The 24716-nt window shown below is 37.5% G+C and overlaps 1 protein-coding gene across 20 annotated transcripts in view; it reads left to right on the forward strand.

Annotated features, from left to right (window-relative positions):
- LOC106034895 (uncharacterized) overlaps window positions 1-24716 on the forward strand; it is a 570359-nt gene that overhangs the window by 206075 nt on the left and 339568 nt on the right. For all 20 annotated transcript variants that reach the window (XR_010829466.1, XR_010829470.1, XR_010829469.1 and 17 more), the window contains one exon: window positions 2302-2380. The gene's annotated coding sequence lies outside the window, so the exon portion shown is untranslated. The remainder of the gene's footprint in view (window positions 1-2301; window positions 2381-24716) is intronic.

Here is a 24716-nt window from a genome sequence, read left to right on the forward strand (position 1 = left end):
TGTTAATGGTTTTGTTTATGTAGACCATATATAATGTTCTAATGCAGTTGTATCTTTCTCTAGTCTTTGTCATCTAACCTTCAATTTGCCTATATAGACTGAAGATACACTCAAGTCTTTGTTATTTGTTCATGTTTTATTACTGAAACTGTTACTGGAACTGTATTGAAGATATCACGGCACAAGTATATAGGAAGAGAGTGGTTATCTCTATAAGCAGGCTGTTCATTCTGTTCTTATTCCAAGATTTTTATTAGATAGTAGTCAATAAAATATTCATATTATCTGTTCTTCAACCTGTGGCAAAATCTACACTGCTGGCCCCTCTGAGAGCTGACATTAAGCTGTCTTGGCCTGCCTGCCACTGAAGTCTACCTGTACAGTTACCAGGTCTCAAGTAAAGCTCAGATTAGTGATTGAGACTCCACTCCTGCATACACTAAATGTATCTGATGACTTCTGTGTGTATGAATAGTCACATGCACTCAGAGCTCAGCCTGTTTGAACATACGGATTTTAATAAATACCTAATCTTTGTTAGGGGCTAAGGACAATGGATGATGTAAAAGTTTGTGTTGTACTTCAACTCTCTTCAGCTTATAATGTTTGAAATGAGACTTTGGGTTTGTCCCATATCTGTTAGCCCCTCTTAAACAATTGATTAGAAAACCCCAGGATAGCATCCTAATTCAAAAATCAAGAGAAAGTGGATTCTCCTGTTAGATCCCTGGAAAAAAGTGTTTTTTGAATTTACTCAACTAATGCCTGATAATTCAAGTTTCAAATGCAAATGTTCTAATCGGTGAGTTAAGAGCTTTGCAGTGTCGTATTTTGTTGCTATTATATACTTATTTAGGAAGGGAGGTGGATAGAATTACAGGCTGAGATCAAACACAACTTCTCATCTATTTGCTAATGAACGTAGTCAGAGTTGTTAAAGTCAAATAGCCTGCTAGAAGGTGGCAAGGACAAGCTTTATGATCTCTGAATTTAAATTTGAGCAAGATTCATCAATTCAGTTGTCCTGTGAAATTGCTTCAGGTACTACTTACTGTAGGATTCTTATGGGGTCAAGGTACCAGTCTCTGCCATTGCAGTTCATGCATCCAGGATGGCTGGGAAGCTTGACCTTGAACTTTGAGGTAGCCTGCAACTCAGAGTGTTCTGTAACACCCACTTGTGTGTAACTGTGCAGTGAAGGATTGAACATGACATGCAGTTGTGTATTTGAGAAGACTAGACAAATGAAAATAACTGACTGTGCAATGAAGAACAGGCTGTGTCCTAGTGATGATTATAATTAAGCATTAATGACCCTTTATTAGTTAAGGAGAAAGTTTTAGCACTGTTTTCTCTACCAAAAGATATTTTTAATATACCCTGATACCTGACTCAATCTAATAAGTAATTTTATGTGTAATAAATCAAACAGTGATATAATTTCATTTCTGTTGAGAGCTTAGTATCTGCAATTTTACTTAATATTTAATGAAATATTCTGCTATATTAACAACAAAAATATAATTTTAAATATTAATATACAATATTAAAATATATATATATAATATTATTTGGAGGTATTAAACAATATCAAGTTGCATTGAAAGATTACCAGACATTTTCAGACATTCTCCATTGCAAGTCAAAGCAGATGAAGTAGCAAAGGTATACTAAGAAACTGATTGCTTATGAATTTTAGCAAACTAAAAAAGATTAACTCAAAAGTTCATAGTATTTCAATGATTTAAATTGAAAGACTTTAAAATGGAGAAGGGAAGTTGCAACTGAACTACTCAGTCACCTTCAGTGCTTTGGTTCCACTGCATCATTTAGTGCTAGCAGCGGAACCTTTTATTTTAAATGAACATTTTCGTTCAGTCCTTTCTGTCTCAGGTTACAACATCAGAGACCTAGATTCTCTCCATGTTTCAAAAAGCAAACACATTTTTCTTCCTTGCATCCTGGGTTTATACAGTCTATCTGGAATATGGCTCAAAGATGAGGAGAGAAACAAGCCTGCATTGAGGATGACTTTCTTGACCACTTGCGTGTTAAACTTACACATTTGGGGAGATAGAGCAGTGAACATCAGCACTGTCTTTGTGGAAGATATTAGTATATATGCAGAAATGGGATGACACTAGCTAAATAAATTATTCTTCAGAATAATGAAGCCTCTAAGAGGTGCCTGAGATAACTTATCAGCTACAGACTCCTGAGCAGGGAGTATAGCCTTGTGTTTGGTCTAACCTGAACTTAAGCAAGTGTGTAGAGTAACATTATTTTAACTGTGTTTTGCAGACTGGATCGTGGCCATTGCAAGCTGCATGCTGAGTGAAGAAGTCCAGATTCCTATTGGTGTTTTCGTCTAAAGATCTAGGTAGGTGACTTAATATAAAAGTAATTATTCCAAATGGAAATTTTGTATCAAAATGTTATTTACATGTTTCTATGAGATGAATCATTCTCCTGCTTTGAACTAGGGATATAGATTACTGGTAGTCTTTTGTGAAATTCAGTAAAAAAAAGTCGTGTAATTCAGAGCAAGTATTTTGAGTAAATGATTTTATAAGAGCTCCATTCTCTTCTATTTTTGGTAGCCTGTCAGGCTAAAATCAAGGCTGCCAAAAGGTTGTGCCACTAACTACTTGTGGCTCTGATATAGTGAAGCATCCGTTTTAAGAGAAAAGCCTGAGCTCACATTGTACTTCTCAGTTACTCTCTTGCCTGAATAGATGCTGTAGATTTCATAATACTTTTCTGTCACCTACCTGAACATTGGGTATGTTTATACCTATTTATATTATCTGCTATTTATGAAGAGAAATTCAGTCTTGGGAAAATACCATGAATTCTTTTGCTCTTGTAGCTACATTGTCTTACAGGATGCTTGCAGGTGTCCAAAATGTCCATTTTGATTCTGTTTGATATTTACAGTCATGTTCCCTCACTGAGATATTAAAAGTTGAATTTAACAGACTTCTGAGTGTATATTCTCAGAGGATGTGATTTTTAGCCTCCTGTAACCAAGGATGTTTGGTTCTTAGAAATTTCCTTTTGCTCTACAGTTCACTGATTTGATAATTTAGGGCTATATATGCCTTCATCTCGTCTATCCTTTCATTAAATTTCTGTTGTCATTCTAACCACACTAGTACAAAAAGAACTGGGATTAGGAGTCAGAACTGCCACAGATAGTATTTGGGTTCTGTCAAGAAGAATATTAAATAAATACTACAGGGCTTTGGAAAGAATGCTGTCTTTAGGATGAAAGGAAATGTATTTTATCTTCAAATGTCTTTGAGCTAAAGGATAAACCAGAGGTAAAGAAGATTTTATCTTCCTTTCTCTTTCACCCTGTTCCCCTAACATGCCTGGACAGTCAGAGGTCTTGTATATGAGGGGTTGCTTACTGCTCTTTCACTTGTGGTGTCATGGTACGTGTTTCATAACATGGCAGGAAGATACAAGAAGGAAGTAACTCCATTGTTATTTTACACCAATAAATGAAAAAAAAAAAGAAAAAAAAAAAAACCACAGAAGACTACAAAAGTACTTGAGTACTTGTTCCCCATTCACGGTAAGCCATGTTGAGCAGCATTTGGTCCTGCTTAGTATGGAAAGAAATGAAAAGAGATGTTTCTAATGAAACAAGGAACAATTGTTTCATAATATTCTATTGAGAGACTGGATCTTTTCCACAGCCCAAATCAAGATTTAACAGCTGACAATCTCTACTGAATGCTGAGTTTGTGCTCCGACAGTATTGGGTTTGGGTTTTCCCTCTTACCGTGGTTTTGAAACAGACAACAATCTTTACTAAACTGTGGTGGTTTTGATTTCTTTTTCTGGGGGGAAGGGGAAGAGTGAAGGGGGAAAGAAGGGTTGTTTGTTTGTATTTGCTTTTTAATTTCTGTTCACATTAAGTAAAAGCTTGTGCCATGGACAGTCATGCCTTATAATGCACAATTTGCCTGCAGTGCAGAGGTAACTTTCCTCTCTGTTTTCACAGCTTCCCTTGCCTTACTGTTAGCAATTGCTAAAACACGGGTACATTGTCAATGGCAAACAAGGTGGCAACATGAGGTCTTGAGTGGCACAATATAAATAAGGAAAATTATTCAAATATGATCTGAAGATTATTAATGTGATTAGTTATTTACAACAAGTAACTCTACCTTGAATGTTTGCTTTTGTCTTTTCTTAACGAATACATTACATTAATAGACTAATACATGGAATTTTCACAGATGCTGCACCATCTCTACGGCAATGAAGAGGTGTTTCTAAAAAAGTTTTTTTTGTGTGTGTGTGTGTGTTTCTTTCTTAGGGGAACTTTAAAATAGTTACCTTCATAATACTTCCACTATTTGTTTTAGATAGAACAAAGCAATCAACCTAAGTAATGGTAGAATGTTATTTTCCAAACAATTTCTTAACCCAGAGTAGACTATAATGAATATTTTGGAAAGTAAGCATGAAATTGTTCATCCTGCAGACTTATTTATCCATTCAATTTTTGCTGCAAGATCTAAGTTCCAATAAATATAAAACTGTCTGGGTAAAGCAGCAATATCTGAAACCAGAGAGTAATAAGACTAATAAATATGTCTGCTGCAAATGTGCCCTTATCACTTTCCCAAGAATCTGTATCTTTGCAGTAAGAGAAGAGAAACAGCATGTCATTTTTAGGATCCAATCATTAGCTTGCTCTTCTGTTGAATAGGACATATCATTTAAAAATCCAAACTCTTCATGAGTGTTTTGGGAATATCATGACCAGAGGTGCATTTTTGAATGATCTGTTTTAACTCACTATTCCCTCCTCAGCTTGTTCTTTAACAGCTTCAGCAGCATAAAAGATCTCGTTAAGTGCCACAGTGAATGAAAAATAGAGCTAATTATATTTTGACTCTCAGCCAGCCACATTAGAAAAGAAGGTAGGATAAAATACTTCTTTTCAATTTGTTTGAGTGAGGATGTGAGATCTGAGCAGAATTGCTTATACCAGGTGGCAAACTGAGTGTGTAGGGATGCACTGGGATGTGCACTCCCAGCACGAGCTCCTAACCAGCACATTATCCTGGTCAGCTCCACTGCCGTGGATCCTCTAAGCATATCACTAAGCTAGAAACATCTCTTAATTTCTTTTGCACAGCTATACTAATAATCTGTGCCTATATAAGGGCTTTGGTATTTAGGTAGTGATAGAGAAAGTAGATCTATAATTACACATATCTGACAAGCTGTGCTTCCAACATCTGCCATATAATTTAGATAAACAAAGTTTTGTAATGGTCTACAAGGAGCTCATATTTAAACAAGGAGCATAGTACAAGTCTTTTGTGATCTGTTTCTAAAACTCAGAATGATTTCTGATTTTAGCTTCCTTGGCTACCTTCTGAAGTCAACGCTTGTCTTGGAAAGATTCAGCTCCTAAGCAGGGTGGAGGAATGGAAATAATCCATCATGTATTTCTACAAATTTCTTACTAAGGCTCAGAGCCTGAGCTGAAAGAATGAGTCCCATTCCTCAGTGCCTAACTTTAAACATGACAATGCTTCTTATATTTACAATTAAATAGTTAAATCATTTAGTTGCAAACTGTAGAGCAGTGGGAAGTTTTAGCAAGAAGAGGTAGTTCCATAACAACTTGCCTGCCTCCCCCAGTCACTGAACAAATACAGTTGTCTGTCCTGGATTGAACTAGGTATGGGAGTAAGGAATCATCACAGTCATGCCTGCTTGGTTCCTACAAAGAGGTGAGACCAGCTGAGGCCTAAGATTAGGTCTTTAGAAGTATTGCTATCATTGTAGACAGGTGAACTGAAGAGATTTCTGTAAAGTGGGCCATCAACCTAACTACAAGATACTTGTCTTGCACTGAAGGGGTTAGATTTACCATACATAACCAGTCTTTCCTTTTGTTTGGGTATATATATATATGTTTTGTTTTCAGTCCTGTGGTTACAGAGTACAAACCTTGCTCCCATTGCTTTAGAGTAGTTGTGATAAATCTGTATTCTTACCATTACTTGGGCTGTGCTCAATTTGGTCTTTGGGGACTGGCACGTTCCTCTGGGAATAGTCACTATTTGACAAAGAAATTGTACACAGAGATTGCAGTTCCTTAATGATAGAGAACAGAAGGAAAGAATTAGTCTCTGAATAATTGGAGGATCTACCATGAATTTAAAAAAAAAAAAAAAAAAAGAATGAAGAAATGTTATTGCTAGAAGAGGAAAAAATACTGCAGGAAAGAGATAAAGAACAGGTAACAGGGAGCTCCTGGGAGATGTGAAAGGAGAAATTAGCCTTATGGAAGGGGAAAAAAAAGAGTGTGAAATTACATCTTGAAACAGTCAGGTTTTTAAGATACGGACAAAATGTTTTTACAACATTCAGAACCAGAAGAAAGCAATGAAAATGTAGATGGGAGACATTGGAAAGGAAAGAAGACAGAAGCTGGAATAATCCAGACAGCCTTCATTAAAATGTAAGGCTGACCAAAGTGGAGAAAGTTGTCTTGCTAATTCAGTAAAACTACTATTTCAGCAGTGTATTATGGGATATTCAAGGAACTAATTCTGCCAGCCTTGCTCAGTTTCTTGCTTATGTGTGGTCCCACTGGTTTTGGTATAAGTATATGTGGAGTAACGTACTATACATGTCTGACAGAGTGATCCTAAGATTTTTAAAAGTCTGTTCTCAAAAATACCTGCAATGAATTTTTATTTAAAATACTCTGTCTGGAGTGTTTGTTAAATATATTAAAAGAACTTCTAAGTTTATTCCTGCACAAGCACATAAACTTCAAATACTATACAATAACGATAACCAGAAGACAAGAGATCATTACTGAAGGGAATGATAATTGCCATGAAAATTAATGCATTCAGCTATATAGTCAGTTTATTGAGTCCACTGCTCCCTGAAGCTGAAGCAGTAAAAAACTCTCAATTAACTCTGTGGAATCAGATTTTTAAAAGCTAGAAACACCTGCCCACATGACTTTGGCCATGAGTTTAGTCAAAGTATATAAACATTTTCATTTCCCTGCTTTAAATATGCAGGTGCAGACCACACTATAGGCTCATTTGTTGACTTCTTTCTACGGCCAGCCTCTATTAAGCATGATGTCACAGTAGCCTCTGTTTGGTATAATCAGTAATAGAATGTGTGTCATCACTAATCTGTTTTTATTTTGTTGTTCTTTTTGAGCTTAATATGAGAAGTACATTTTAGAGTGCAAGTGTTAAGTTTCTTTAAGCAGTGTCTTCGAAATAAGTTGATGCTCTTAGTTCAGCTCCTAGCAGACTCAGCTGTCCATCATTATAATGATCAGTCACTGTTATCCATTATTAAATCTCTTTATGGACATCATGGATTGAAAGGTAAAAGATAGGATTACTCTTATTCCTAGAAGAATCTCCCCTGCCTCAGAACTGAGGAATGGTGCAACGGAAGAAAATAAAATGGTTTGACCTATTTCCAAGCCTTCTTTTTGCAGGATAAATAAAGCTGCTGCAGCTAGAACCTGAACTTTCATGTTACTCATGCCTTTGAGCCACAGCTCAGATTCATTCAAAAGTCTTGAAGAAAAATGTGGAAATTTTAACTTTAAAACCCAACAATTTATTTCCTCACATCTATCATGCATAAGTCTTTTTCTGTCTATCTAGTAGAATAATCCACACTAAAAAGGGTGCTACATGAAAATGTCATTGTATGTAAATATTCTTAATTTCACATACTGTTCCTTATTAACTGTGCAAACTTTTAGAGGGACAGTTATTCCGAGTTGCTGGAGTGGACTCCATCCTGAGGGATTATTTTCTAAAGAGAAAATTTGGAGCCATGTTTTTGCAGGTGATGTGAAACATCTGCTTCTGTTTGAATTTCCAGAGCCTAAAATAAAACAAGCCCAAGTCTAATCTATGAAAACACAGGCAACAGGGAGGTCAATAAATGTTTACATTTATGCAAATTGTAAAGAGTTTGGTTCCACCTGCTTAGGAACCTCAAAAAATAAAAGCCTGCTGGTAGAAAGAGCTGACCCAGTAGGAGGAGATGTTTTACAACTCTTTATTTTTCACTCTACTGCCTAGATTTAAGATCTGAAAATGCATATTCCCACATTTATTGAAAGTTCAGCTGTATAGCAAGCAACTTTCTCAGTGCTGGGGGAAGGGAGGAATCTGGCAATGAAATGGAGATACCTGTGTGCAGGGGCTGTCTTGCATTTTGAATCATGCATGTGACTCTTGTATATCATTTTATTTATGCTTAAAGTAATACAGAGTGCAAAGAAGTGATACGTAACTAGGGTTCTAATCTTTCTAAAAGTAGAGGTCTCATATCACTACTGCTGACCTTGCATGTTTAAGTATCTGCATAATTTACCAGTATCTTGACTATTTATAACAGCTGATCAGTCAAATTATTGACAAGGTAATACTGGTTGCTTTATGCTAACTTATTCTTTTAGCCTATTTCTCCTTCTAAGAGGCTTTTAAAATGTATTTCGTTTCAGAAAAACGGAATCAAATGTACCCTTGAAAGGCTTGCTTATTTCCACTAACTTTATTCTCTTAAATAGAATAAATAATTAAATACTGAGGTGGGCCACTCACGGTTCCTCCAATCCTGCTCCGCACTGGTGCAACAAGCTGGAGTTACAGGAACATATGTTAGGTACAATTAGAAGGGGTTCTTGTAATCACCAATATTCTTCCCTAATTTTGGGATAATCTTTGAAGATTTTTTTCTCCAGTTTTGTATGTGGATGAGAAAAAGTGTTTTCTTACCCTCTCATTCAACAGCTTTGACAGCATCCCTGACTGATCTGACCGATGACTGAGAATCTCTGAGAATACCTGCATTAACAGCTCTTCTGCCTAGAAATGAGAATGAGAAATTAGGTCCAACCCATGCCGGGGTCTTACCATGCTTATTTTTTTTACATGTACTTATAAAAGTAGAAAAGGCAATTTGATCTCATTAAGTTGTCTGTTAGAATTTGATGTTTGGTGATCTTTTGAGTTGTTAGATATAACTGTTTCTGGAGGATCGAATGAGAAATAGTATGTATGATTTTTAAATTCTATAACTCATCAGGCAAGATAAGGAGTTGCACATTGTAAGGCATTGTTTTGAGGCAGGAGCCTTTTACTTTTGGATACCGGAGCTCTGACAGGCATTTCATCATGAGGAAATATGGCCAGTGGTCGCATCCTAGTTCCTTCTAAGACATGAATTCATCCAGCTAAACTGCAACACTGGCCACTTGGCTCTGTAGCTTGTTGCATATCTTAGGTGAGAACCAGAATTAAGTGACGTAATCCACAATTCCTGTTCTAATGAGATAAAACATGCAGAAACATCAAAATTATTTTTCATTTTGTAATGTTGTCTGGGAGCCTTAATTCTAAAGAAGTTTCTGCTACTTTACTTTTTGAAGAACACTAGGTTTTTCTTTTAAATATTCTGGATTAAAGGCTGTACAGAGAGCTGGGGAGCCTGTTTGACTCTTTTTTGAAGTTTTTCAACTGACTTCATAGAAGTAGGATCAGACCTTTCAGATTGCCAAATGCTGGTGACTGGAAAAGCTCTGAGAAATATTGTTCTCAGGATGAAAGGAGTGGGGAGAGTCCATGATATTTTGTGCTGGAGTTTGTGTTACACAAGAGTGTCAGAGGGCATCAAGTATTGGAGGGAGGAAAGAGAAGAAATATAATGTCAGGTAATACTGTATCTAAAAGGCCAAATACAAAACCAAATACAGTGTTCACAAAATAAGGGCACATTTAAATCTTGAATGATTCTAGAATTTTAATGAAAAGTCCTGCTAACCTTCTTTATAAGCTAAACAAATCCTCTCCGAATTCTGCACAAATCTCAGCTACTTTAAAAAAATGACTTTCTTTTGACAGCCTTATTAACATATGGCTCTGCAAAAAGGAATCATGTTGAATACATGCAATGTAATATTAGGATAGACATTTTAAAAAGAGATGAGAGGATCTGGAAATATAATCTTCTTCTTGTAATCCTCTATTAATCCATTCTGTACTGCTAAGGTTTTTGAGTGTGGAGCTCACAAAGATTCTGGCAGAAGAAAAAAAAAAAGAAAAAAGAAAGAAAATGAAAAGTCTTCTGTATTTAAATCCCCAGAGCTACACCTATAAAGTATTTCTGCAGTCTGAAAAGAAAGGAACAGCCCCAGGAACTAATCTCTGGATTTCGCTCTTTTTGTCCTGACCTTGGCTCTTCCACAGCCTCAGTAAGCATGTCTCTGCCTCGTGACAAGCTTGCTGCTGCTACTCATCCTACTGTGCTCTTAGGGCATGCCTTTTCAGCATCAGATTGCTCTTTACCTAATCCCACACTGAGATCACTCAAATACTGAAAGATGTTTAGTTCACTATCAACTAGACCTGCAGAGATGACAAATCAATTGATTTTGTGGCAACTGATGAAAATGTCAATTTTTAATCATCAATGCCGTTAGTAGACTTCAGAGCAGGGTCCGATCTGAGTGAAGGCCAGATCACACAGCATTTCCTTGGCACTGCACCCCACCTTAAAAATTATGAATGCCGGGAATATGTTTGCCTCCAGGCACTTCTATAAAAGCTGGCTCTAAGAACAGGAAGGGAGAAGAATCTGTTTTTTCATATGAAGTTTGAATCAACAACAATTTCAATATTAGCAATGGACTGAGATTAAATACCATAATGTGGAATGTCTGAGAAGCCGTTGCAAAGGGTAGATAAAATTTTAATTTTCACAGTCTGCCCGTCACACCATTTTAGACTATAACACTGAATGCTACTTAGAATATTATTCCTGCTATCTTTATAAACAAAAGTATAAATTATAAAATCTACCACCTTTATAAACTACCTTTATTTACTTGATCGTTCATTTAATGCAAAACACAGATAAAAACCAAGCACTTCCACAAAACAGCAGTTGTTTGCACCATTACAGCAGTCCTTAAATTCAGAGTACTGAGCATTTTTTTGCATGTCTCGTACTGCTCAGACACATTTCTGATTTTCAGCAATCTTAGATTTCCTTAAAGGTATTTCTTGAATTACTTTTTTTCTTTCATGCAAGGAAATAGTTCTCTCACCTGTGGGAAAATATGCCTCTGCAGTTCTCCGTCTTGGCAGGGCAGCCTGCTGTCTTGAATTTCACAAAGTATTTGGGTTATTCACCCCAAATTTCCCGTGTGCTTATGTTAACAACTTCTCTCTATACCCGTTTTTACTGCTATTCTATGTTCCTTCAAGAGACAGAAGACTGCAAAGATGGTGTGCTTGATTGGGCAGCGTCCTGTTGTATTTCTGCATTCACAAGTGACTTCTCTTCCAATCCACTAGGTAATTTGGGTCAGCTTTCAAAGTGTTTTTGATTTGTTATACCTTGAACCACTGCTGTGTTAGCCACAGAACCACACAGTAAATGCCATCAAGTGCTATCAAAACCATCAATTAAAAAGAAAATCTTACATTTGAAACATCTGCAGTCTTCAATGTGCAGATTTATGTGGTGTTTTTCTACTTTCTTTTGCTGTTGCTGGCAAGAATTGATGTAAATATTGTCTATCTTTGTTGGTAATATTCTCTTATTAACTCACTGTGCCCATCTCAGTCTCTTGCAGCATCATGTTTTGATGTTCACTCATGAGCACTGCTTTGCATTATTCTCCAGGCTTCACAGATGAAGACTGTGGAAGGTTTCTCAGCTAAAACTTTTTTTCCTACAGCCCTATTTTTCAAATTTCTGAGAGCGTGCATTATCCATTCAGGGTTTTGATATTTTCAGGGATTTTTTCCCTTCCATACATTTTTAGAGTTGGGCAAACATGTGACATGTCTACAGTCATTCTTATGCTGCGTTCTGCTCACTGATTGTTCTTTTAGTTAGCTTTTGTGTACCTCTCTATGATATTTGTACTTTATTACCCTTTCTTTACCCTTACCCTTCAGTTTTCTTCTTTATGAGAATTCAGATGAGCCTGTGAATTTGGAATTTTAATGAATTATTCAATTTTACCATGAACATTATATATATATATTAATAAGGGTAAGTATTCACACATTGTTTTCCAGAATTAAGTCATTGTTTGTACATAGAATAGAGGTGGGCTACGTAGTCTGGATCACAAAATTTGTGCTAATCACTGCTGCACCTCATTCATGTAGGCCCCACACTATTTTTCTTTGCTTGTTGATGTGAAACCCCTGAATGAAAAGAAAATAAAAAATCTTGATCATAACTGCAACACTCTACATGATCACAAGGGAGCAGTGGGAACATTTTTTCATTAATCTAAACTTAGCAAGTCACAAATGTTCATTTGTATAGATGGAGCATATGGAATTTTTATTTCAGTAAAGCTAGCTCATTTTTATAACTCTTTTTATAACTAAATTGTTTCTAAGATGTGAAATAGGATAATTGTAGTAGAAATTAACTTAAAAAAAGACAAATAAATAATTTACTCTTCCAGTCTTTTGTTAAATATCATTAGATTACATATCTCATTTGTACACATCTCAATTTGTTTTTAAAGTAGTTATTCTATTAAAAGATACCAGAAAAATTCAGTATCATGAAAAAAGTAGTGTATTTATAAAAACTTAATTCCTTTCTGTTCATCTTCATCACAACAATGACTTTATGAAAAGAGCAACTTCTCATAAAGAGAGAGAGAAAATGGGCATTTGAACAGATGGGCTTAATAAAGATTCTGCAATATATCTGCCACAAGTGGTTGAGCAACGGTACTAAGGCAAGACTAAGATATGACTGAAGATAAAGAACTTTGAATGGTTACTACTCTCAGTGAGGAAGTTTTAGATTAAAAGACAAAGGTTGTCATGTAAATGTACATAGATCAAAGAGGACACATAATAGAACCTCACTATATAAAGGAAAAATGCACTTTCCTTTGTAGTAATAAAACTGCTGCAGTGGGAGAAAGCAGATCCTGTGTGCTTTGTTTTTGTTTTTTGTTTTTGTTTTTTTTTTTGTTGTTGTTGTTGTTTGTTTGCTTTTTACTTAGTTACATTCCTAGTTGAGATATGGTTTCTGTCTTTTGTCTCAAAACATTAAAAAAAAAAGTTGTTTGCAATGTCACCAAAATAATCTTATTTAAGATTTAGATTTTCATAGCTATAACTGTTAAAAATCTGTGTACCACCTTAGTAAGAAGTTGCTGTTATCATTCATTCTCTGCTATAGACTTTTGTCTTCCCGATAGTGCATAGATAAATAGAAGTAAATTTTTATTGCTCCATGTTATGAAGGATAAATTATTTCAAATACGTGGTTACTGAATTTGAAATACATGTCAAAATGAATAAGATACATGTATTTTTAAATTGCCTCAGCTTGCCAATAGAATTAAGAATTGTCCTGTTGCCTGAAACCTAGTGAAGGGTGAAATTTAGCTTATCTGCACATTTAGAAGATGTGCATGTACCTGATGCTTTCTCCGTTGCCATGGTCAGGGCAGTAGACTAGAAACATCATGTAGTTTTGGTCTCTGTATTTTGATGAACAGTTCTCCACTGTCTGCAGCTGTCCAGCAGAACTGCAAAAACAGCTCTTCCATACATGACTGTCTATGTAAAAATAAGTAGAATTGTGGGTTTCATTCTGTTTAATTTTGAGATGTAATTTTAAGTGTTTTCTCCTTGCACAAGAACACCAATTCCCTTTGTTTGCAAAATTTTCCTACCTGCAGTGTTTCCCTAAAAACGAGTGACAAGGCTTTATATGGTGAAATAGGTTGTTAATGAAATTCTGAATACTTTGGCTCTGAATCATTTTGGGGCATATCTTCCTTTTATGTATTTTAGTCCCTCTGTTTAAAGGCTCCTATTTAAGCATCTGATTCAAAAATTGTAAACTTTTTGGTTGGTTGGTTGGTTGGTTATACATTCAGTATGACAACTGTTACTTCTTGCAGTACAGGTTTTTCTTTAAATATTAATTTTAAACTTTCTGGTGATAGGTAACTATCTGGTCTCAGTTACAAGGACTCTTACTTTGAGAAGAATGCTTATTGATTTATTTTCACTGTTAATTTTGTGTGTACAAATTTAAGTCTAAAAGCTTTACAGCAACAGACAAATGCTGCTGCCTTGTTCAGAACAGTTAAATAGGAGATGCTGCCCTACTGCTCCATGTTTTTAAGTGCAGTACGTTGCACAAAAATTGTTGATGGCTACAGTAAAGCTCCATTTGTAGAAAAACCTGTGAAAAAGAGAACAGGCATCTGTGCAGGTTCTTCCTCCAAAGTCACATCAACCAAGGCCTTGTGGCAAGCATCAACATCAGTGCCATGAAGAAACGGTGGCAGGTTGTAGTCAGAGGTGACTCCATCCATAAGGGAACGGACTCCCTCCTGCAAGCCAGACCCTCTTCACAGAGAAGTTTGCTGCCTCCCCAGGGCTCAGATCAGGGATGTTACCAGCAAGTTTTTGAGCATAATACAGTCTTTGGACTAGTACTAGTCCTCCGCTTTCAAGTGGGTGCCAACAACGTAGCTACAAAGGAAAGCCAAGGTCATGAGTGCCTGGCTCCAAGACTGGTGTGGTGCCTCCACCAGAATTTTGGGTTTTATAATTATCGAAGAGTCTTTGAGATGAGAGGTCTGCTGGGGCCTGGTGGGATACACCTGTCTCAATGGGATAAAAGTTTCTTGGCCCATAACCTGTGAGACTGCTGGGGAGGGCTGTAAACTAAGAATGATTGAGGATGAGGGTTCCATTAGGAGGAGCACTGATGTTATGCCAAGAGATGGTGCTAGTCAGCAGTGTCCCCCGAGAATAGGCTCTAAAGGGTTTAGCTGAATGGAAGCCAGACAGTATTAAGCCTGTCTAAAAGAAGTGTGTGATAGAAGACCAAGGAAACTACAGACCTGTTAGTCTTACCTCAGTTCCTGGAAAGTTATGGAGAGGACTGTCCCAGGGGGTATTGAAAGGCACTTAAAGAACAAAGCTATTAGCCCGCATAGTCAACATGGGTTTATGAAGGGGAAGTCTTGCCTTGGTAATTTTATCTTCTTTTGTGATAAGGTCACTTGCTTGGTGGATGAAGGGAACGCAGTGGACGTAGTCTTTCTGTATTTTAGTAAGGCTTTGGTTACCATCATTCACAGCATTCTTTTAGACAAGTTGTCCAACTGTGAGATAAACAGGTTTATGCTACGCTGAGTGATGAGCTGGCTCAATGGTAGAGCTCAAAGTGTTGTAGTGAATGGAGCTACCTCTGGCTGGTGGCTGGTCACCAGTGGTGTTCCCCAGGTCTCAATTCTAGGCCAGTCCTGTTTAACATTTTTATCAATGATATGGATGCAGGAGTGGAATGCATCCTCAGTGAGTTTGCTGATGACACTAAACTGGGAGGTGCTGTTGGCTCCTGGGAGGGATGAGAAGCCTTGCAGAGGGACATAGATAGAATGGAGCACTGGGCAATCATCATTAGCATGAAGTTCAACAAAGGAAAGTGCTGAATCTGCACTTGGGATGGGGTACTGCCGGACACAGGTACAGACAGGTGGCTGGGGAGCAGCTCAGCAGAAAGGGCCCTGGGGGTGCTGGCTGACAGCCAGCTCAATGTGAACCAGCAGCGTGCCCTGGCAGCCAAGGGGCAAACTGAGTTTTGGGGTGCGTTAAACAGCACATCCAGCTGGTCAAAAGAGGTGATTCTCCTGCTGTATTTAGAGTTGGCGTGGCCTCACCTTGAACATTGCATCCAGTTCTGGGCTCCACGATATAAAAAAAGGATGTTAAGGTCCTTTAAAGTGTCTAGAAGAGGGCAACACAGCTGGCAAAAAGACTGAAAGGCATGTCCTGTGAGGAGAGGCTGAGGACACTTGGATTGTTGAAGAGGAGGCTGAGAGGTGACCCCATGGCTCTCTGCAGCCTCCTGAGGAGGGGAAGCATAGAGGGAGGCGCTGGTCTCTGTCGGGTGGGATCGGCACAAAGCTGCGCCAGGGGAGGGTCAAGCTGGATGTAGGAAAAATGTCTTCACCATGAGGGTGGTCAAATCCCAGAACAGACTTTCTAGAGTTGTTGTCTTCCTAGGTTGATGCCCTGTGCCTGTCAGTGTTCAAGAGGCATTTGGACAATGCCCTCAATGCTTTAACTTTTGGTTAGCCCTGATCTTTGAAGGTTCCTTCCAACTGAACTATTCTGTTCTGTTCTGTTCTACTCTACTCTACTCTACTCTACTCTACTCTACTATAAATTTGTTGTTGTCGTTTTCATTGTTTTTAAATTAAGGTATCTCCTCTCTGCTGAACCTGAAAAGTTCTGTATGTCATACAGTTCTGTAAATCTGGAAGTGCTTCTCAGGAGAGTGCTCACCCTCTCCCTTCTAAGCATTTAACTGGTTTTCAGAGGCCATCTCACTGAGAACTGCTGTCGTGAATGAAAATCTGGACCAAGCCTCAGCAGCAGCTCCCCCTGCCTTTGCTTGGGGCACCGAGTTAACACCTGGGGTTCCCGTGCTTGGCCTCTGCCTTGCTGGGCATTGGTGCTGTGTCTAGGTCCCATCTCATACCTCCCTCACCCTGATCTGCATCCCAACCTGCCAACTTGACTTTCTGGTTTGACCCTGCTCCTGCCTCATCACTATGGACTTGCTGGGTGCTTGTTGGCCTGTTGTCTGGCTCTGGTTCCCATCACCAGACCTGGTCCTGGCCCTGACTTCACTGCTTTGGTTTCCTGGCACCTGGTCAGGGAGGCTGCTGCCCCTGCCTGCTTTGTGACGCTTGGCTCCTGGCTCGGCTTCCCTTGTAAGGCAATCTGCCCTTGTTCCCTCCTGACAGTGCTACAGGGAAAGTGTCATACTTTTAAAACCTGCTCATTTGAATTGTTTTGGGTAAGTTTCTGCTCTTTATTACTGTCACCAAAGTACTGAATCTGTCTACTTGTCGTGACCTTGACAAATGGTCACTACAAAGCAAATGCTTATGGATACTTATGCACTCACAATTCCCTACTTCCCACATGTAAATCACTGGATCCATCATGAAAGTGCCCATCACCTCACACTAATGATTATTTGATTAGTAGCAAATTGAAATTATCTGGATGAGTTGTCAGTGGCAATGATTTAGCTATAGCTTGGTGTTAGCTCCAGACTGAAACATGAAGGGGACAGAGCATAGCGGCTGCAGAGTTAACTCTTGAAGAACAATCAGAAGAAGAAAAGAGTATTGTAGGTACTCTCAGCTTCCCGGTACTTTTATTGCAGTGAGGCAAAGAGCTATCTTAGTTGCTTCAAAGACTGTCACCATGTGGGGATGCTGCATGCTTAATTTGACAATGGTCATTAAGAATGAAGCAGCTAGTCTAGTTGCCATAATTTTCCTTGGGGGCTTTATTATCTGAATTACTGTTCAAGGAAAAGTGCAATTACAAATGCAAATGGTCTCATTCTTCTCATTTTTTTGAGTATTCTTAAGTGAAGATACAATGTTGCTTAAAAAGAAGTCAACAAGAAAAAAGAAAATGAATTTGTAAATAAAACATAGAGGAAGAGACAGCTTCATTCCTTCAAATAGTCCATTCCACCAGACATTTAAAATAAGTATCTTAGAGAGAGGAGATGGTTTAAGAAATGGATGCATGTCTACATTCTCAAGACATTAGATTTTAAATATTTTTATCTTTGCAGCTAATATCTATGTGATATGTCTTAATAAAAGCTGTTGAAGATGTGTTGAATTCAAGGGCAGGGAAATCTGTATTCAGTTTGTAAGCTAAAGGAACTATATGTGTTTATATTAGCCAGAAAAAACAAAGCCCAAATTCTGTTATTAACAATGTATGATTGTATAGGTATTAATAAGGGGTAAATACAGAACCAAAGTAGGCACAGACAGTGGAGGAGGAATTAATATATTCTTGAGTGTAGCAGAATGGCTTAACAAAAGGGAGTTCCTGCTAGAATTATACCAACAAATAGCTCCTTTTACATGTCAGAAAGAAAAAAAAAAATCCTTCAGGGGCATCCAGTGTGATATAATACACAGACAGATGGGTCAGGATTGTTAGTTGAGTAGTAACAGACTAGGATAAAAGCAGTGCTCCGTTGCAGCCTCGAGTGATCTTCATGAAGACCACACACAAGTTCTACTGGCTCTTGCTGCCAACGGCAGGAGGGTGAGCAGGGTAACAGAGGACCCCAAGGGAATTTTAGGAGGAAAGCAGTGGCCTTACAAAGTCCTGCTAGAGCACTGATCAGCAGAGAAGGGATGCTTTAAAAATCAGTTCTATTGAGCATAGTGAAGACTGATGTATCATTGGCTTTGCTTGCTGTTGAGATTGTCTGCTACTCCAGTGTTTCAGGAATGAATTGCAAGTGAACTACACAGATCCCCTGATTTTGCTAGCAATGTAGAGCACAGTCATGACATAAAGCACCTAGGAAGATAACAGTACTCAAATCAAGAAAGTAAGATTAAAGTGTTAGTTAACATTTCACATTACTGCAGGACGAAGTGTAATGTGAGGAAAAGGTGGATATACGTAAGAAAGAATGACGAGCAACAGAGTGGAAGTGCCAGTTTAAATCCAGGAGAAAGCAAGGGGGGAAGTGAACACAGCATCGAGTACTAACCCAACCCTGAATCCACCTGGGACCTCAGGGAAATGTGAAGCAGGTTACACCTCCCTGTCTGTGGTAACTGCACCCTGTCTGTGCAAACGCTGATTAACTGTGCTGCAAGATCAATGTTCCACAATAAATAAATGTGCCATAGTACATCAATGGATGTTGTTTAATTAATAGTACTTAATGCAAGTTACACTGATTCACAAAACTGGCTTTAAAAAAACTCCTGTTAGAAAGGTTGAGGGGAACACACAGCTATGTTGTAAGGATAGCATAGGAAAAAAGAAAAAAAACAATTTCTTTTATAATTCAAAGACCAGTTAATACAACCTGAAGACATATGCTACTGTATCAATATGTCAGCTATGTTATAAGGTTAAACAGAATCAGATAGGCCAAAAAAAGGTTCCAAAATTTCTTGTTGCTAGTGAAAAATCATCTGAAGGATCTTACTGTCCTAAGTTCTCTACATGTTTCAATTAAAATTCATAGACCATAGGGCAAAGTGTGAATCATCTACATGTTCATTTTCCAGGGCTTTGTGTTTGTTGATTATCTTAAATGGAACAAAGTAGTATGAAGCAAGTGAAGTATTTGTTGATCCAAACCTGTTTAACTATGCCATGTTGTGTAAAAGAACTAAGTGTAACTTAAGTATAAAGCAACTAGCTACGCAGTTATATACTGATGTGTTTTAGTGTTTACTGATTACACCAGATTGCAAAACTATTCAGGTTTTGAGAAAATCGTGAAGATTGTGGCGGAGGAAATGGTTGCATAAATGAATGTTCCGTTATGTAAAAGAAGAAAATGTCTACTTCATGGAAAAATGGTTGATTGTACATAGGGCTCTCCAAACAAAGCTTTTGTTTTACAGAAAGCAGACAGGTGACCTCTTGCATTAAACATTGCTTTCTTCTTTGCTTCACTCCTCAGATCTATGTGACATGTTATTTGTATGTGTCTGTTGAAAAAGAGAAAAAAATAAAGGAAAAAAGCTACGTACAAATAAGAATACACATGCAGAGGTTATTTTTTGGTCAGAAGATACCAGTAATTGGTTTTGCTAACCCTGGTTTTACATTGAGATATGTATAAAGTGTTTTCTTATCAAAGGAAAGAAACAGAGAATGAAATCTAGCTTCTAAAGCCTGAGTGGAAAGTCATTTGCTTTTGAAAATTATTGAAGTCATAAAGTTTAGTTGCCAGTTATGATTGAGGAAGTGACTTAAATATAAATGAAGAGTGCAAATAGAATACTTAGTATAAATGTCACTGAGATTTGTTGTGGTGCTTAGAACAAACATTACATGCTTTTTATATATGTATCTGAACCCTTTTAGGAAGATTAACCTAATGAACTCACACAGCAACAGCTTAGTTAAAGACAAGGCCATTAGTGTTTTTGTCTGAAACTCATCAGCATCCATTTCTGCACTTAAATTTTCTGTGAAGAACTTCATGAGGTCTGTATTTGACCTTTGATTGTATTTGGGGAAAGTACTCCTTCTGATTTCAGCTTCTCACACTGGTCTAAATCAAGCGGGCAAAGGGCAGCTGCTTTTTTATTGCACCTGCTGAGTATACACAGACAGTACACAATAAAGATGTACAAGAAAAAGTTGTTCTAAATCAGATGAGACTCAGGTACCTGGAAGAAGTTGTGTTTTTGTGTTGTTGTTTTTTTTGTTTGTTTGTTTCTTTCTTTCTTTCTTTGTTTTTTTTCCAAAATTTTATGAGGTTAACATACCTAAGTATGACCTGCTCTAATAAGCACAGATTTTGAAGATTAGCTTAAAGAAGTGTGAGATGCTAGTATTTTTTTCTGCTAGTATTTTTTTCTGCATCAGTTGCAGAGTTATAAGTTGTTTTTAGTATAAACCAATCCTCAAATTGCTTTGTTAATCCAGCACTTAAGTAATCATAATAACTCTAATTTATTGTATATTTGTTGAGGTACTTACTGAAGAGTGGGTGACTTTGTGTGTGAAATGTACTGCAGCCATATATGGAGTTCTAAAATCACAGCTCACAGAAATCCCTGTTACAACTAAGGACATTTTCAAGTATGTCAGTGTGAGCTAAGCCTCCAAGGATCATAGGGGGCAGGTTGATTAAATGTAGACTTCCTAAGACGTAAATATTTTAAGTTGGATTTCCAGTTTCCAAATTCTTTATTAAAGTAATTTCTTTGTAGGGGGCAGGATCTACAGTGGTATGATAATTCATGTGGATTTAAAGCAGATTTAATTTAGAAAACATGTATTTCTTTCAGCATATCTTAGTTATTTAGGAAATCTGAACGTAAGCTATAGTTAAGGAGATTCTTTAAGCTCCTTGCTGAAGGAAATGGTGTTTTCATTGTTGCTCAATCCAGCTTCCTCTGATGCCACTGCGGAGAGTTTGGGTAACAGTGAATATGATAATGTGAGAAAGTTATAGACATACAGAATAACTTCTAGTATTCCCAGTTGGATTTATGGATTTCCCCTTGCTGTGACCATCTCAAGAGACTGTACTACCAAACAGTTAAATTCTGAGGACGAGAATTGTTTCTCTCCTTTGAACTCACTTGAAAAAAATCATAATTGCTCTGTACCAAAACTTTTAAACCCACCTACCATTTTTTAGTGTTGTCACTCCAATACAGGAAATTAAATGAATAAATAAATAAACCCTATTTCATTTGCTTATCCTTGAGAATTCTTGCAAGGTGATCACAAGAGGGTTTTTTCACCATTACAAATTGTTTCTGTAGCAAATGCTAACAAAGGTATGTAGAAATATCCCAACAAGGAACGCTGAGTTCATTTTAGCTAGCTTGAGTTCTGCTTACTTTCTACATTCCAGCGAGGTACTCAATCAGATTTTTTTGACTTTCTGATTAACAGATGAGATAGATAGCTACCGTGTTCTCATTGATTATTTTTTTCCAGTGGTGTTAGGATTTGACTGACAGCCTTCCCTATCAGTTCCCTTTATTCTGAGACCCTGAAGCAGTAGCCCCGACGTGTTAACATAGTATTTACACAGGGAAGTAAACCTCAATATATATGGTTAAATCAAGGTCTGTGGTCTTTGTCAAGTATATTATATGTGCTAATGTAACAAATCACAAGTAGATTTGTATTTTTTTCTTGTTTGCAGAGGTAAATTGGTTTCAGTGTAAAATCTTTTCATTGTTACATTTTATAAATTAGCTGGGAAATACCAAAAATAATGGTGGGATTCTTTTTTTTTTTTTTTTTTTTCCTAGAAAGGATTAATTATCCGCTTTGTAGGTTGCTTTAATATAATGTATAACACTGTTTTATTGATAAAATTTTAGCATTTTGCAGTACAATAATAAAGATTAAGGTAAATGTGTTTAAAATTTATATTTTCTTAGGCTTAATTTGGTAGCTTTTTTTTAAAGTAATTCAAGTTACAGATGTGTATACAGTCCTCTGAATATCAGGTATAGAAATATCTGAAATAAGTAATAAAGTTCATTAGTATCTTGACTTATGATTTTGTAGTTGCTGAGTTACATTCTAAACATAGGATTTTAAGATTGGATATCCAGGAGGCAGCCAAGGGGGACAGGCACATTATGGAGAAAATCCTGTCTCGTGTGAGATACCCATACCCTGTGCCTCCCTGAGGGGACTGATGTCCCTACAGATGGTGAGGAGGGAGGCTTCTTCCAGACAGTGATGCAGAATGATAATTGCCTTCTGGAAGTGGTTGCCTCTTCTGGCCTTTCAGACCAGAAATTGTCACTCATTTGTTAGGTGTCAGGTGACTAAGGTCGATGATGTGAATAACTCCAAGCTGTATAATGTTGAAGGTATGTGATGTGCAGTATCGTCTAGTGGATATGGACATTCTTTTGTCTTGCACAGATTTCTTAATAACAGAAAGAAAATTATAAGCAGAACAATTTATAGTTTGTGTACTACCTACAAATTGCATTTTAGCTGTATCATTATATCTTTTTTGTCATATTTCAGGGGTGATCAACAATCACCTTCCAAGTTGTAATTTCAAAGTGCTTATAAGCACCATGGCTCATCCACTTTCCCTTTTGTAGAAGTGATTTATGGAGCTTTGACAGATGTAAAACCCACAGATGTCTACTAAACCTTGTACATATTCAAGACCTCAGGCAGTACTTGATAATGGCAAAATAAGGTACTGTGCTAAGTATGCCTGCTGGGGACAGGTACACAGTAGGGCCCTGGGGGGTGAGGGCTGCAGGAGATGTGGCTGCAAGACTGTGCATGCTGGTCAGAGAGAGCAAACGTGTGGTAGGTGTTTGGGGTTGGTTTCCCTTGGCTGGAGAGGTCCTTGGCTGGCAGGACAGCAGAAGAAGACTGGAACTAAAAACCCTGTAGGATGTCATAGGCTTAGTACCATGATGTACTTCATCTTCTCTAGCCCTTGCTGCTGATATACTGGATGCTGAAGTTTGGCTGCTTTTCAGGACTAATGGAAGAAAAGTAGGGGAAAAGAAGAAGCAGGCTTGTATGTGACTCCCAAGGGAATGTACACACATCTTCTCACGACGAGCCCAACCTATATGAAATGACAACCATAAATACTGATTTGTCAATATCAGTAATGTATTAATCTTATTGCTTTAAGAATCTGTTACACCAATATGTATGGATTGCTCCTTTTTCTGCTCTATGACAATATAGACGATGCATATATATGTTTAAAAGATACTTTAAAGGGACAGGATGAAGGCATGATTTCATAATTATGTCTGAGACTGCAGTGTATTTGTTCAAGCTCCCAGGATGTGATCAGTGCTATGTTGATTACAACAGCATAAAATCTCTGTGTTTACCTTCCCATCTACCACTGCCCTGTTACACTGTGAACATCCCACACTTCCATGTAGTCAAAAAAAGCAGTTATCAGGATCTTCAGTCTCATCTTCTGCTTTACACATTAGACTTTTGTGTTTGAAATTTTAGATGAAATTCTTCTTATCTCTTACTGAGAGATTTATTTTATATATATATATTTTTTTTTTTTTTCCCAGGCCTCTTGAATTCTGTTGGTTCCCATTTCTCAGCCAGGGATCAACGCAGTATTAAGTCAGGGCTTCTGAAGGTAGCTCAGGGTCAGGGTACTCCTGGTACTTCTGTCCTTGTGAAGGAACCAGCTGCGTATTTATATTACTAGGAACTTCTTGTACTTACAGTATTGGTGTATGTAGTGGCCCAGAGCCGTAGACTTCAGAGTTATCTACCATTTACCCTTTGTCCCGATACAATGGCAAACAGCAGCCATTTTAACCATTCTAGAGTTTTAGAAGAGATCTTTATAAGCATTAAAAAGTAAAAGCATTAAGTATGCTTTTCTTTTTAGTAGCTTTCTTATTTATTTTTTCCTCTTCCTGGTGAGAATTTTTGTCTGGAAGATATTCTTAGTGAATTTTAGTTAGCATTAAACTTGGCAGCTTCCTTCTGGGGCAGTGAAGATGGTGAAGTGCTTGGGAGATGCTATTTGTCTTAGGTGCTGCATCCAGAGAGGGAACAGCAGCAGATGTAAACTGCAGCTTCCCTTTCTGTTTCTGACCTTTGTTTATTGCTCGAGAAAGAATTGTGTATTATGTCCGCAGTATATCAGGCACTGAGAAATCTTGGAAACTAGTATCAATGAGTTGTTCAGAGCATTATTTCTGGCTGTCTTGTGAACTCAGGCAAATGGTTTTGTTTGGATCTTATCTGGTTAAGGCAGGCCATTGCTGAACAAAAAGAAAGAGCTGGAGGGATTCCAAATGGATGGCAGCAGAAAGTGAAGATAAAAGCTAGCTCTTCCTAGACACATCCAAGTTAAATTAAGGACTCTAGAAATGAATGATGGACAGAACAATGAATTTTAGTTTTATTAACTGAATTTCTCTTGCACTGAATTTTCTTTCTCAGTTTCAAACTGCAACCTTATGCTGTTAACCACAGTCTCCAACATCCCCTACTATAGTATTGCTTCAGCTTTTTGTTCAATTTAACTTAATCTCTCTAACTTTTGATATACTTTTGTATAACAACCAGTAATGGTTTCCTGTCCCGATGCAATCT

The sequence above is a fragment of the Anser cygnoides genome, chromosome 2 (genome assembly GCF_040182565.1).
Source record: "Anser cygnoides isolate HZ-2024a breed goose chromosome 2, Taihu_goose_T2T_genome, whole genome shotgun sequence".
NCBI lineage: Eukaryota > Metazoa > Chordata > Aves > Anseriformes > Anatidae > Anser > Anser cygnoides.